Source organism: Ochotona princeps, chromosome 6 (genome assembly GCF_030435755.1).
Source record: "Ochotona princeps isolate mOchPri1 chromosome 6, mOchPri1.hap1, whole genome shotgun sequence".
In the NCBI taxonomy this organism is placed as follows: Eukaryota; Metazoa; Chordata; class Mammalia; order Lagomorpha; family Ochotonidae; genus Ochotona; species Ochotona princeps.
Window position 1 is genome coordinate 42,670,384 of NC_080837.1, and position 15,858 is coordinate 42,686,241.

General features: G+C 40.0%; 1 long non-coding RNA gene across 1 annotated transcript in view; it reads right to left on the reverse strand.

Moving 5' to 3' along the window:
- Positions 1 to 6,704: 6,704 nt before the first annotated feature.
- Positions 6,705 to 15,858, reverse strand: part of LOC131480554 (uncharacterized) — a 113,792-nt gene continuing 104,638 nt past the window's right edge. Inside the window, exons 5-7 of the long non-coding RNA XR_009245626.1 lie at positions 14,075 to 14,268; positions 6,951 to 7,173; positions 6,705 to 6,793 (exon numbers count right to left, since the gene is read on the reverse strand). This is a non-coding gene — a long non-coding RNA (uncharacterized LOC131480554). The remainder of the gene's footprint in view (positions 6,794 to 6,950; positions 7,174 to 14,074; positions 14,269 to 15,858) is intronic.

Here is a 15,858-nt window from a genome sequence, read left to right on the forward strand (position 1 = left end):
CCTGGACCCTCCCCAGTTTCTTACATACTTGACTGACCTCTAGTCTCCTGTCCTGCTCCCAGCCTCGTGGCCCATCCCCTCTCTGTGGCAGTTTCATATCTGCTAAGACAAATTTGTTCATTAAATATTTTGGGAAAAAAAGATCACCTGCCAACATAGCACTATAATGATATAGTTTATGCTTTGGTTCATTTACTAATTTATTCATCCATCCTTTAAAAAAAATAAGATGACAGGATTCTGTTGGCAGGTAGGAGGGAAGTTAAGAGGCATGATATGAAAAAGGGAAAAAAAGATCATAAGGCTTTGTGGTAGACACAAATATACTCTCCAGTTATAGAGAATTCTGAATAAAAATCTTAAGTCATTTTGAAGTTAATATTCACTAATTGTATGGTCACCACATTACTCTGAATTATAAGACTATCTGAATCATACATACAAATAGGTAGTGGGTAGTGGGCCGGGTACAAGGGCTGAGTTGGCTAATCCTCCTATTTTAAGTATTGGGATCACATATAAGTGTCGATTTGTGTCTCAGCTCCCCCACTTCTCATTTAGCTCCCTGCTTACAGCCTGGGAAGGCAGTGGCAGATGGGCCACTCTGCACCTGCATGGGAGACCTGAAGAAGCTACTGGCTCCTGGCTTTGAATTGGCTCAGCTCTGGCTATTGCAATCATGCGGGGAGTGAACCAAAGGCTGGAAGATCTTTCTCTCTGTCTTTCCTTCTCTGTAAATACACCTTTCCAATAAAAATAAAATAAATCTTAAAAAAATAAGATAACCTCACAATTCCTATTTATTTATCCTTTACTAGTTCTCTGAAATGCAGACTTTTTTTGAACCTAATGACAAACATGCTCCCATTTCCCTACACCAGTCTTGGGAACCACATTTCTATTTCTGTTTCTATGAATTTGATTTGTGCATTATCATGTTAACATTACTACCACAAAACTCTAAAGTAAGAGAAGTTCAATAACTACCAGGACTATATACTTAGTAAATAATAAAATCAGTTTTGGACCTGGAATATATGTCCAATGTTCCCACTTTTTATTTCTCTGATTTCCAGCTTTGATACAAGAAGGACCAGAAAGTATCTGATCAAAAGGTCACAAAAGATTATGATCTAAAATATGGGCCTCAAAATTTGAAGAAACAGAGATGACAGTGAACTGGAGTGACTAGTACATGCTTCATGATAAAGTGAAATGTAAACTGGCTTTGGAAGACTGGTAGAACACAGTGGGCACAGTGGAGAGATGTATGAAAGAAACCAACAGCCAGTGACTGGTGATCACAAAGGGATCATTATTTATTTATTTGAAAGTCAAAGTTACAGATAGAGAATCAGAGACAAAGGTCTTCCATCTACTGGTTCACTCCCTGGGTGGCTAGAAAGGCTGGTTACGAGCCAGGCCAAAGCCAGGGGCCAGGAGAGTCATCTGGTCTCCAATGCGGGTATCAGGAGCTTGAGTCCTTGGGTCATCCTCTGTTGCATTTTCCAGACCATTAACACGGAGTTTGATCGGAAGAGGAGCAGCCAGAGTTCAAAAGGGCTCACACTTGGCATGCTACCATCACATGCATCAGCTTTACCTGCTACTCCAAATCACCCGTCACAGATCATGTGTTTATAATGACATTCTAGAACAGTAAGGGGAAAGAGAAGTCACACACTATTGCTATTGGAAGATATTTAAAGTGTGCTTGAAACAACACTTACACTTTAGTCTAGCTGCAAACTGTTTAGTTTTTACTGGCAGGCTTTAGTAGGTGAATATAAAAAATGCAGTTGGTTCTAACGACTCATATGAGACCTGATAGTGTGGTGCTTAATTTTATGTGTCATCTTCCATAGGTCAGGAACTGCCCATGTATTTAATTTAACTTTATTCTGTGCATGTCTATGAGTTTCCGGATGAGATCAATGTTTAAATCAGTGGACTAAGTAAAGCAGATTGTCCTCCCCAGTGTGTGCAGTCCTTACACAATATTTAAATCCTGAAGAGAGCAAAAAGGTAGTTATGAAGAACTGCAGCTTTTTCTGCCTTGCTATTTTTGAGCTGAGACTTCAGCCTTCCGCCTTCAGATTCAGACTCAAACTGAAACTCCAGCCACAAGCCCTCCTGGTTGTCTGGCTTCCAGATTGGAACTATACCAGTGGCTCTTCTGAGTCCCCGGCTGGTCATGTAGGCATTGGGACTTCTCAGCCTCCATAATGGTGACAGCTCTCAAAACACTTTGCATTTTGGGGCTTTGATGATTTTTAATTTCTTGATTAGGGATGTTTATCATGTATTCATAAGTATGGGATGGATGTACGTGTGTGTGTGTGTGTGTGTGTGTGTGTCTTATTGGTTACATTTCTATAGAGAACCCTGACTCATACATGTGGCATCTGTTAACTGATTATGATCAGTGACTTGAAAAATTCTACTCTATACACTGCCTCTTCCAGCAGCTACTCAACATGTGAATTCAGAGCAAGGAGTGGGCACTTCTGCCCTCTCTGATCTTTATGAGTAATGCCTATAAATCTGAATTAATGAGAAGAACTGGAAGCCAAAGGTAGGGTTGGAGTGATCTTTTGATGCCAAAATCAAGTTTATCTAAGCTTTAAAGAGTTTATCTTATAGAAACCACTTTACTCAAACAGCATGACTCTGGGTAACAAACAACACAGGAAAAATAAAAATAGAAATATGCAGGAGAAGCAAGGAAAGTTTATGACTAGACTTTGGCTGAGAATGTTCTATTCATGAATCTACCTGGCATCACTTTGAAAATCATTTGTAAGTAGAATTCAGCAATCCCAAAATAGCAAAATGACCAAGCTTCAAGTCTTCAGCTAAGTAGGGCAATTTGTTCCATTGACTCAGACTCTGGGTTTAGCCCTGAACGAGCCACAGTATGGCCTAGCCATAGTCTTCTTTCTAACATAAATGCATAAATGTTAGATAAACGCATAACATAAATACATACACATTTTGCCTGATACAATAATCATGCTTATGGTCTCCCACATGGAGAAATTAAAGCAGCTAAGCTTAGAAACAGTGCCCAAGCTCCAGATACTAGGATTTAACTTTTTGGATGGGAACATACCACGAATACATCTTTAACATTCCAGTGATGCTAAAAATGTGATGAGGGTTAAGAAGCACTCATCTATATTATTCCACAATAACCCACAAAGAACCAAGGCATCACTGGGAGATCATAAATTCTAAATAGACTTAATTCATTCAATTATCTTAGACACAGTTTTGTCAGAATAAGGTAGACCCCTTATTTTCTCATCTCCTATTTTCCTTGTATTTTTTTTCCAGTGATTCAGGTCTAACTTTCAGGGATGGTTTTCTTTCCTCTCTTACTCCCATTCTCAGACACGTGTTTCCTTCTCCTTTTTTTTTTTTTTAAATATTTTTGGTGGCATGGTCCTTAAACCAGCCCCTCTAACTTTACCCATATGTCAGAAGTGTAGAATCTTAGGTCTCATTATTATAGCAAAGTCCCTTCATGTTTTCCATACACTTTAACATTTGCAAATCATTTATCTACAGCAGCTCTTGGAGGATTCCACTGGGATGAATACTCCCACATCAAGACTCTTTGTGTGCAGAGGGGATGCTCTAACGCGTCCTTTATCTCCTAGAAAACAAGATCAGTGATTTCCCTACCCTCAAGTCCATTCTACCATGTCAGCTGCCAAGTAAAATTATGTGTAATAGGTACATACAATGCAGAGAGACAGAATGACAACGAGAGAAGAAGAGCCCAGCCAGTTGTCTTTGCAGTTGGCGAGACAACTGGTGGATGGGGCTGGATGAGTGTGGAGACGGGAAGGAAATGAGATACACAAGAATGCCAGAACTCAGAACTCAGTTATATCCTCCCTGTGCAACAGCTGAATGTTTGAGCTGTTCACATGCCATCCATAGTTCTGGAGTCTCTTGTTTTCTGTTTTTTGGCTTGGATTTCTCCTAGCTCACGTGTGTTGGGAATCTTTTTCCTCTGTGGCTTAGTGGCAGCTGGGGCTGGGTGGTTTCTTAGGAATTTGACTATTTTAAACAAGACATATCAAGAGACTTATTGATACAAAATAAAACTCTTGAGCTCATGCTTCTCTTCATTTCATAATTGGCTGTAAACGGACTATCCTGGCATTGAGGATAGAGGCTCAGGTAGGGTTCTTGTCTTCAAATTCTCTTTCCTTGTTGTCTACCATATAGTGGGGCCTGTGTCCAACATGTTGAAGGGAGTTGCTGAATAGTACAAAGCCACTTCAAAAACTTTGGGGAAAACTACAAGTAAGATACAATGTACACTGTTCATAAAACTTTTGAAGACTCCTTGTATATAGTATTAAGATTAAGTCTATTGATTTTTGGGGTCAAGTGACTTGCTGGAATCGTATTTTGGCTACATTTAAGTTTTGGAGGAGTTCCTTCTTGAATTTTAATGGTATTTCCTTCTGTAGTATGAGGATGGTGAGAGAACTTGTTTTGCAGAGGTTGTATAGATCCTGTAGCACTTAGCATTTATATATGGAAGTGCTCCACAAATAGATGATCATAGTCTTCATTCTATATATTAACAACTATTTTTTATTTCAGAGCGATGCTGTAATTCCTTTAGGGAGTGCAACTGAATCTCACTTAAGTACATATAGTGCTCTGGGTATGTTGCTTTGAGGTACTTTAAATGCCAAGAACACCCTTCTCCTTAAAATGGCAATTCTGTTTACTTGTACATAGATATCTTTACTTCTGGGAGAACAGTCTCTCTAAAGGAAAATGCACAAGCTGGAGCAGTCTTGGGTGACTACTATTTTTCCAAGAGCATACAAGCAACAAAATTCCAAACCGTAATGCTAAGGCATTCAGCACTGTGTATCTGTTTGTTTAAAGATAGCTGCTAGCAAGGTCTAATCATTGTGATCATTTTTGAGCCATGCTCTAGTTCTAATCAAGTGCTGGATTGTATTTACTGTCCCTTGCCTGCTGAGTTTCTCTGTGACAGTTCCAACTCAGCCCTTCCTAGAATGCCAGAGCTTGAAGGCAAAAAGTTTGAATCCCCTGATGCCAGGTTATTCTTGGCAATAATCTACCTTGGCCCAGATGGAGTCACAAGGCTTTGTCCTCTTTATTCAGGGCTGCAATCAGGAGGGAGCTCCTGTGTGGAGTAATGTAGGCATGAAAGTCTCACCTGTTTCGATAATAAGGAGATACATTTTGATTGTTGTAATTTTAAATTACTTTTATGTACATTTTAATTAAATAATCAATTAAATAATTAGTTTTCCATTCTATTTGGAAGGCAGAAAAGAGAGACACAGACGAAAAGAGATCTTCAGTCTGTTGGTTCACGCCCCACATCCCTGCAATTGTCAGCACTGCACCAGATGATTGACATCAGGAGCCAGGAAACCAATCTGAGTCTTCTGCAAGGCTGACAGGGCCCCGAGTACTTGAGTCATCATTTGCTGCCTTTCCAGAGTACACATTAGCAGAAAGCTGGATTGCAAGCTCAATGGAAACCAGCAGAGTGACATGGAATGTGAGCATGTCAGAGAGCTTAGTAACTGCTGTCAAATGCCTGTCCCTCTAATGATGTTTTTAAAGCATTAAAACTCTTGTATCAATGAAGTGTACCCCCCCGCCCCAAATGGATAACAGTCTCATGTTCTGGTTGAGTAACAAATATATTTCAAGAAGTTCACAGAAAATTGAAATAAAAGAAATTTTGGCGCAAAAGTTTTTAAATCCAACTGTAGGTTTTTCATTATACATTTTTCTTTTTCATGGAAGCTTTGAAGACTCCTTGACTGTGTATAAGGATTTTTAATGGACTATGGTTTTTCAAGTACTCACTACAAAGAACACTCACTTACTCACATACACATGTACACACCCAGTGGCTTCAGTTATTTGTCACCAAGATTTTTTTGAGCACTATTTTAAAAAAAATCACTGCTCTTTGGGAGCAGCCCCTTCTCTCCCCACTTCCTCAGATACAGAGAGGAAAAAGAAATTGGAAGCAATTGTCTCATCTACTTTCCTCCATACCTCGACCCTTCTAATCCTGATCGGTGGTGCTTATGGGTGTACATCCTTCTCAACTATGTAACATCAGAAAAAATAAAATAAATTTTTTTAAAAAGAAAAAAAATCACTGCATTATTTTTGAAGATATGAAACAACTATGGCTTTCCATAATACCAATGATCAACTATGGCCTGGGATAGATAAAAAGAGGTTCTGTGTCTTGGGATGAGATATGATGGAATGTGTAAGAGAAGTTAAGTCTGGAGAAAGAACACGTACAAGTGATCCTGAGGTTGAAGAAAAGAAAATGCCTAGGAACAAAGGATGAACATTAGTGGTGGGGAAGGGAAGCACCTTTACGAATGGACGAGGCTTATATAACAGAAAGTTAAGTCTGTAACCATGAAATGAATGATTACACCCTTGTAGTAGGTTGGGGACAAACAATGAAAGGGCTACAGAGAGGAAAGAGAAGGAAGGAGAGGAATGAACCCCTATGCATGTAAATATGTAGAGAGGAGAAAACAAACAAATATATATGCATATTTGTTTTATATTTATAGTTATATATTTATTTATTATATATAGAAAGATGCAATTCTAATAATAAAATACTTCTTTGCCTCCATCTTCCTTTTGCCTTCTTTCTTTCTCTCTTTTTCTTTCTCTCTTTCTTTCTTTCTTCCTTCCTTCCTTCCTTCCTTCCTCTATAATTTTTTCTTGTTTTTTCTCACTCTGCCTTTGAATAAATAAAAATAAATCTTTGAAACAAAACTAAACATAAAAAAAATCAGGATGAGATTGTTTCTGTCTTCTCAGTTGTAAAACAAATGCTGTTAGTTCACTAGAGGTATAATTCAACTATCATTCACTCACGGTACGAATTGTTCATTTACCTTAAAAGAACCTAATATGCTTCCATATCCAGCTTGGCAAGATGTTCATTTTCAGTGTAGATCCAATAAGGAGATGTGGAAGGTGGGCAGAGCACAGCAGGATACACTCAAGTTTTCACTCACAGAAGTCCCAGCAGAACCCCAAAGCTCTGGGTCTTTATCATTTACATTCATAAAGTGTGTGTTTGAGTGTTTTAGACACTTTTAGAACTTACTCTTGACCCTGGAATATAAACAATGTTTGACATTTGACTAAAGAACCTCATTAAGACTTCATCAGTCTTAGAGAAAAGGGTAATCTACATAGATACATCAGAAAACGTTAATTAGAAATTAAATTTTAGGGCTGGCACAACTTAAGCCTTGGATTACAGCAACAGCATCCCATATGGGCACCAGTTAATTTTCTGGTAGCTCCACTTCTGATTCAGCTCCCTGCTAATGACCTGGGAAAACAGTGGAGGATGGCCCAAATCTTTGGACAACTGCACCCACGTGGTATACATGGAAGAATCTCCTGAATCCTGGTTTTGAATCAGTTTAGTACTGGCTGTTGTGGCCATCTGGGGAGTCAAACAACAAATGAAGCATTTCTCTCTCTCTCTCTCTCTCTCTCCATAACTCTGCCTTTTAAATAAAAATAAATAAATAAATTTTTTTAAAAAGCTTTAAAGATTTGCTGACAGGACTAGAAAATTCTGGAGGTGATAATTCTAGCCACTTTCAAAACCATGTCAACAAACAATACCGCAAAAACACAGAACACTCTATTGTACCACAAATTGGACTTTTATCTTAGATATTTAAATAGTTACAGCTTTAAAGTAAAAAACCTTCCATAGAATTTCTAGTATGACTTGAAAAGTGCTCTTTTTTTAAAAAAAATGCATTTTATCGGAAAGGCAGGCTTTTACAAGGAGAGAAGAAGAGACAGAGAGAAAGATCTTCCATCCACTGGTTCACTCTATAAATGGCTGCAATGGCCAGAGCTGAAGTGATCCGAAGCTGGGAGCCAGGAACCTCTTCCTGGCCTTCCACATGGGGCTCAAGGTCTCAGGCCATCTCTGCTTCTTTTCCAGTCCAAAAGCAGAGAACTAGATTGGAAGTGGAGCAACTTGACAAGACAAACAGGTGCCCATATGGGATACTAGCATTTACAGGCTAAAGATTAGCCTACTATGCCACTGTATCAGTCCCACAAAATGTTCTTTTGCATGATTCAAAAAATGTCTTTCTGTGTTTGGGAGGGACTAACACTTCCAAAGAAGTTATCAAACCTCAAGAAGCAATTTCATTGTAAATTTGGTCTTTCCAACCCAAACATCTGACTGCTGGTTTTTCTTCTTTTTGCCTTCCCTTCCTGGCAAATCTTCTGGAGTACAAGCATTGAGGGTCACTTTGTCCTTGTCTAAGGTAGCTAAGAAATTGAATGGCTAAAAGGGGACATGGACAAAGGCATCCCTATACAAATCTAGACCTTACCGCCAGCAAAACTCCTTGAAAAGGAACTATGTTTGTGGTCAATTGCAGTGAATTGAGTTCCTTTTCCTAATTTAGAGGATAGGGTAGTAATTTATGGACAGTGTCTAATTTCATCTGTGGTAGACACCCATTGAAGCACTTAGGGAAAAATCCATAGCCATTTGAGGGAAAGTGGAGGATCTGAGAGGTTGGGGGAGTGGAATAAAGCATAACAACACTATGTGGCTGTAAATAGGAAAAAGAAAGAAATTTTATGAAGTTTTGTCTTTTACAACACAATAAATGCAATTGGTGACCATTAGGTCCATAAACAAGCCTATCCAAAAACACCAAATATCGTATGTTCTTTCTGGTTTGTGGTAACTAACAGAGTACAAAATGTAATGTTTATGTGTGAAACTGATGTTTTCAGATTTGATTATTGCTTATAGCCTGAGACAGCAACTGGGGCACTTTGTACCTCCACCCTTTTCCTTTGTCCTCCTTGGGTGGCAAAAGGGAGCAGAAAGGGGGTGTGAGGGGCTGTGTGCTCCCTCCCATGTGCGCTGCCTTGGCGATGTGCAGGCACCAAGCATCTGCTCTTGCTGCCTGCCCAAAATAGAACGTCTCATTGTGATGGACTAATCCTTTGGCTGGGTTCCTGCCTGGGTCACCAGCTCAGCCTGTGCTGAGTGTGGAGGGGAGAGAGAGAGAGAACAAGGGGCACTTAACTCATTCAGTACATTCCCTCTTCTCTGCAGAAGGCCAGGTCCAGTTGCTCAGCTCTCATGCAGAAACTGAGATGAGGCTGACAGGTGGCTCCTCAGCCTCAACAATGCGATGGTTGGCTGCCTTTGGAATGAATCACACCCTTCCGAGGTTAGAGAACGACATCAAGGGAGATCTTTCCTTTCTGTGACCTCTCTGAGCATTCAATGTTTACTTCTGATTCTTTCTGTTTATCAATTTTCCCATCTGTAAAATAAGGAATTTTTCCTGACTTCATAGGACTGTTACCATGACTAAATAACTTCATACACATAATGTGCTCAACACTTCATGGGAGAACAAAGGTTGTATGATACTACTTAATAAGTACCCAGAGTACTTGAAGTAGCATAGACATAGAACGGTGGTTCCCAGGAGCTGGGTAGGAAGGAGTGGGGCTTAGGGTAGATGTGGTGATGGCTATGTAGCTGTGACAGTGTACTTAATGTACTTAATGCCACCAAACTGAATATTTACAATAGATAAAATGAAAAATTTTATGTTATGTGTATTTCACTTCAGCAAAACACATGCAAAAACTGTTTACCAAAGGTGTGTGTGTGTGTGTGTGTGTGTGTGTGTGTGTGTGTGTGTTCATGAGGATAACCTTGAGAACCTGGATGGGCCCAGGACTCCTGTGAGGGCAGCATCTTTACATGTAATCCTATCCCAAAGAGATAAAGTCACAGTCACTCAGGTCAAGATTACATCCCAAGCTCTGACATGTGTTGCTCTGCCCTTAAACAACCTTTTACCAGGTAAATCACGAGTGCTAAATAAAAACTACTTAGTTACTATTCACCTGTAATACATATTACTTCTGCTTTATTTTATAAATATTTTAGTAGATATAGTTTACTCCACCTAAAAGAAAACCCTCTTGCTCATATGTAAGTGTTCCTGTCATTTCTTTTTACATGGTCATCTGCTCATTAACCACAGAAAATGAGCAAATGAATGTGTTGAATCAGAAAAAGGAATACCCAGGGTAAACCTGTGGACTGTGTCATCTTGACTCACAGAGGTACTGTTCTCTATCAAGGAATCCATTTGGCAAGGCAATAGCTGAGAGACTGCTCTTACTGATTTCACAATGTTCTCTGTTGGGTTATTTCTGAAGCGTATTATGTCAGCATTTCAGAGCTGCTCAGGGACTCATCTGGGGGGGTTCATCCTACTGCTGGAGGTTAGTTTGGAGACTGAGTCAGAACAGTAGATATCCCAAGGATTTGTTATGGCTAACTCCTCAGTGCCATTGATCCCAGTCTCCTAACACAGCCTTGGAGGAAGAGCAGAAAGTTCCACATCCGATGATCCACAATAATGTTCACATTTCAGCAGGGATCCCTTGCTCAAATCCTTCCTGCTCTGTATGGCGCCATCCAAACAGAGGAAAAAGAAAAGGGCCACTTCATGGCTTTAAGTGAATCTTCTAAACTCAGCTGTTGCAAATCTTAGATGTAAAAAAATGTCCTAAGAATCATCTAAAAGAATTCTTTAGAAAGATTCAGGTGTGAGTGATTGCATCTTAGGGGAAGGAAAAAAGGGAAAAAAAATGGAGGAGCAGTTTGGGACTGAGTGTTGCACAGTGTTAGGTTATTTTTGTGCTGAAATTTTTCACAAGCTCATTGGGAGTGTGAGGCTTCATCAGAAAGCAACAGTACACCTTGTGGGAGACTAAAGTTGATTTTCAGGGACCTTAAACAACCTTTGCTCCTGGCTCAGGAAGCTGGCCAAGAGAAGGAGATGAGTGACATTGGGCAGCAGGAATGAAAAGCCACAAGGCAGCAGATTAAAATGGTGGCTGAAAAGGGCAGTCAAGACAAGCCAAAGGCTTGCAGATGGCGAGCAAGCATTAAATGCTATTGGGAAGGCTTAGAGGGGCAAAAGGCACGTTTAGGCTCAGGCCCCGACCTTCGTGCTGACCTGAACTGCTTCTAACCCAGACTGAACTCCCATTTTCCACACTTTGGTCTTTTACACTGGGTTTGATTTAAAGTCTCAGCTAGCTAGAGATTAGTGATGAGTCACTGTGTATAAAGGATTTTACCCTCTAGGCCACCTTGGGAAGGCACATTCTGCTGAGTAGTTCCAAATGTTGTGGTGACAAGTTAATTCCTTGTCAGCCAAAGGGTTCCCCTTTGAAGTCTCCCTGTGGGGCCTCTACAGGCATAAGAGTAGGACAGCACATGTCAGAGCTTGGGATGTAATCTTGACGTGAGTGACTGTGACTTTATCTCTTTGGGATAGGATTACATGTAAAGATGCTGCCCTCACAGGAGTCCTGGGCCCATCCAGGTTCTCAAGGTTATCCTCATGAACACACACACACCCCACCTGGGACTTAACACAGCTTTGTTCCAAAGGAGAATGGAATTGCCTGCTAGAAATATCTGCTGCAGTAAGGCTGTGATACACAGTTCATGTACATGTTACACACAGACAGAACTTGAAATAAGAGTGAATTCAAACAAAAGTGACATTCAAGCTAAAATGAGGAGAGGCAGACTGGCTCAGTGCCCAGAGATTCAAGAAGCAGTCATTTCTAAATTCAACTCTGCTGTTGGTGACCTTGAACAAATCATCAAACCTCTACACTTCTCCATTTTTTAAATATAAATCAGGAACTATAATTCCAAACTGCCAATCAACTACATAAATTGTAATTGAGAGAGAGAATGAAAGTGAAAGAGACAGAAACAATGATAGAGAAAAATTTTAATCTACAAAGTACAAAATGTTAAGGAATGCAATAGAGACTCTTTAGTAATATTTGGATATACAGTGTGTATATCCCACCTTTAACCCAGGCCTCCAGGTTAAATGCTCTCACTAATTCAAACTGAGATACACCCACCCTAAACATGGCACCCAACGCACACTACTTGACACAGTGACGATCTGTGACAAAAAGAGGCAGAGGATCTCATGAACCCCATTCCAGTGCATTAAGCCAACCTGGGGTAAGGTACATCCAATGGAGTAATTCCTATCTTATCATTCACATACATTTATGCTGCAAACTTCTTGTTTTCTCAGGTTTACTAGCAACTTTGCTCTCTCCATATTCTACAACTTGTAGTTTTCACACAAAAAAATCAAAATGTCACCACTTTAGTTTAAGTCACCTAAGGGAGAGACAAAACTAATGGTTTCTCTTGAGTTTCATGGACTACTTAAAGGGATGGCAAATCACATACATTCCAGCAATCTCATGGTCTGCTTTGACTATGTTCTTAGCATGTCTGAATCTTTGTGAAAATGAGATAGGCTGAAGGATCTGCATAAAGAACTATAATGTACCTTCACCGAGGAGTGGGATTAGGGCTGCCACTGATAGAAATGTCCTACCTACATTAAAGAATTTATCTGTTTGTAAGATGAGGCCAAACTTTGGCTTAGTCCTCTACAGAGAAACTGATCTAGTATATTTTTGTTTGCTTGGGATCCATTCTCTAAAATGTACCAGCTAGAGACATTGAAAAGAAGTGAATTAGTTTCTCTTTATCCAGTGCAATTATCCCCATTGACTCTAACACTCTGCATGTGTGTTATTTTTTGTAGCATTTCAATATAAATGTCTAACACGGTGACCAGAAATAATAAGCTCTTGACATTTACCTCCTTCTCTCAAACAGAACCTAATTATTCCCTGACAACAACTTTCTCTTGTTAGGAGAGTCCAGCAGAGTCTAGAAGCCAGGATATTTCAGCCCTTACAGAGTAGTAGAGCTGAGGACTTATACACATAAGTTTAAAATAGCTGAAGGGTCAAACATGGGTCAATTTTCACATAGGACATTACTTAGAGTTCTTACAGAAGATTAACCATTGCAAAGTTTGATCCAGATTTTTGCCAGTGGCTGAAGGGAAGTCAACTTCACCTTAGAGGAAGCAGTGGTACTAATACACAAGTGTTCATGTACGTGTATACATGTTCTTACACATGCACATACACGTGACATAAATGTCATCTAACCCCCCACTTCAAGTTTATTATATAAACTAATTGTGACTTAGATTCAGAGGCACTATCAGAAACAAACATCTGAAGACTTGCTGAGCAAATGAGGTTTTGTGCTCGCAAAGAGGTTTTTTTGCAGGCAGTTTTGAAGATTCATGCCTTCCATGGCATGGTGTTGCTCTAGATGGAGTGGGGAAGGGTGTTATGTTAAGACTTCACAATTTCCTTTCTGGATCACTCCAATCCCCCCCCCCCAACACCTGACTCTTTCTCACTTTTTCTTCCAGGTCATCCAGTCCATTTCATCCTTCTAAATACTCAGAGGCATCTTGGGGAATCAGGCCTGTGAGCAAGCTGATGATCACAGCCCATAAGCTTTAAGGTGTTAATAAGGGATGTCTTGGAGGCATAGTTTATCAGTTAAAAGAAAAGCCCGGAAAAGGACAAACTTAGAGGAACTACATCATTAAGGCTGGGATGGTAAGGGTCTTGATAAAACGGCAATGGGGTAAGAGGGGTATGATTATTTTGGGAAGGGAGGCACTTTCCCAGTGTCATTAAAATTACAACTATGTCAACTTCTGTGCTTTCAGTTACAAAGTCATTGGTTGGCCATTCAAAGAAAAGGCAATTTTGGAGCTTAAAAACTAGTTTCAGTTCTGTCATTTTATTGTTTCCCCAAAATTGATCCTAACCCCAAAGCACATTTATTGGTAAATATTGGACATGCTTTTAGCAACAGTCCGTCTGGTAAAGCTGCCAAGACTTTCAGGGACTTCTGGTTTTCCAATACATTTCTGTTGTTTAATTTCCCTAACACTACCTCTTCACTAGGAAACTCACCTGGTCCTGCCTATTACACGCCTGCCTCCCCAGGACAATCTGAAATAAGAGAAAATGTATGATCTACACGTGAGTACTTCCACCACACCTGGGATCCCAGAGTCCTGTAATATTCTGAAAGACATGGGCAGGCACAGCCTGGCCACCAGGCAAGGACTGAAGGGCAACAAACACCATGTACTTTCCATTCTGTGTACGAGCAGTCCTGGCAGCTGAACAGGGCAGAGATGGCTGGAGGCAGTAAGGGCACGTCTGCCTGTGACCAGCTCTGAGCCTCTTGAGCTGTAGAAAACAATTCAATCATGAGGAAATGTGTCACTTCACATACATATGGCTCCCCAACCCCATTTGCAAAGAGAACAGTTTTTCTAAATGACTGCCATACATTCCTATCTTTTCAATGATGGCTGCTTTTCATATTTAGTTAATCCAGAGGAGGATGGGAAAATGTTAGGTTTAAGGAACAAGTTAATTCCTGTTATAGATCATGTTTTCTACACGGTTCATCTGTAAAAGTGGTAACAAATCTTCAGGCTCTCACTGAAGGTGTTTTGGTGGAGCTAGCCTTTTCCACATTCCTAGAAATTTGATTCAAACTCTTTGATCTGGGAATCCTCTTTTGAATGACCTCAAGCAATTCTATGGATTGTTTATGACCAACTAAGAGATTAGTGTGTTGGTCTTTCATTTTCCTTTCCACGTAAATGGTCTTTCTTTAATAGCCCTGAGATGGTAGAACTTAAAGAACTTGGATTACTCTACTATTTCTTGGTTTCAAATCATTTTCATGAGGTCCCATAAGACATAGCTCAAGGAGACCAGAATTCTGGTTTGGCCTATGTCCATCCATGTGATTTGAGAAACCTCTTCCACTTTTCTCTGATTTGCTTTCTCTGTGTGAAATGAGAGAGTATTATTTACCCCTCTCTTTTGGGGCTGCTATCAGGTAGGCAGAGAAAGAAGTTTGGAAGTTCTGAGACTGACATTAATATCCCAAAGGTGAGATGCATTACTAGGGGAAAATCACTTTGGTCTGGAATGGCTTTAATCCTGTTTCTACAGCCTCTTCTAAGGCAAACATGAACACAAAGCCTGGACTTGAGTGTGGGGTGAAAGCGCTCTCACATCACACAGACTATACTGCCAGTAGACTCTGCATCACAGAATTCCCAGTGCTTGGCACAGAAGGGGTGTCCATGAATAGTTGTGAAATGACTGGCAACCTGATTGAAAACACTCCTTTTGAACTTTAAGTACAGTACTCTGTAAGCAGTGCACACCCAATAAATGTCTGCTTGATTCTGTGCTGTTAAACAGTTTATCATTCTACTGTAATTAGAGGCTCCTATCAAATGCATCAGCATGTCACTGTCCTTAAGATAAATGAGAGGTGGTGCTCAGGGCAACCATATCAGCACCTTATTAACAAAGAGGTTAGAGATATCCATCAAACATGATGAAAAGTTGGGGCATTTTGTGCTTTCACTAAGAAAGCCAGAGTTCCAGGAAGTTACTAAGAAGCCCTTCTTGACTTTATTAAAAAAAAAAGATCCATTCTTTCAACTTATTACTCTGCCAATAAGCTTGGTACAACTGTATGTAGTGAAATCAAGTGAAGATTTACTGAGTTCCCACTCTTTAGTATTTATTTAGAATGCCAGAACAACACTAAACTGATTTCTAATTCCTTCTCCAGCTTGCACAGTGAGAGAGCACATCTTATTTCCTACAGTTCCAGGTTGCCACAGGGGCAGAGGCTGAAGGCCCCTATAATAATACTATGCACATACTTCTGAGATGCTGTGCTTTTGGTTCTCTCTTGTACATAAGTTGTCACATGTGTGTGATTGACATCATATCAAGTAGATTATT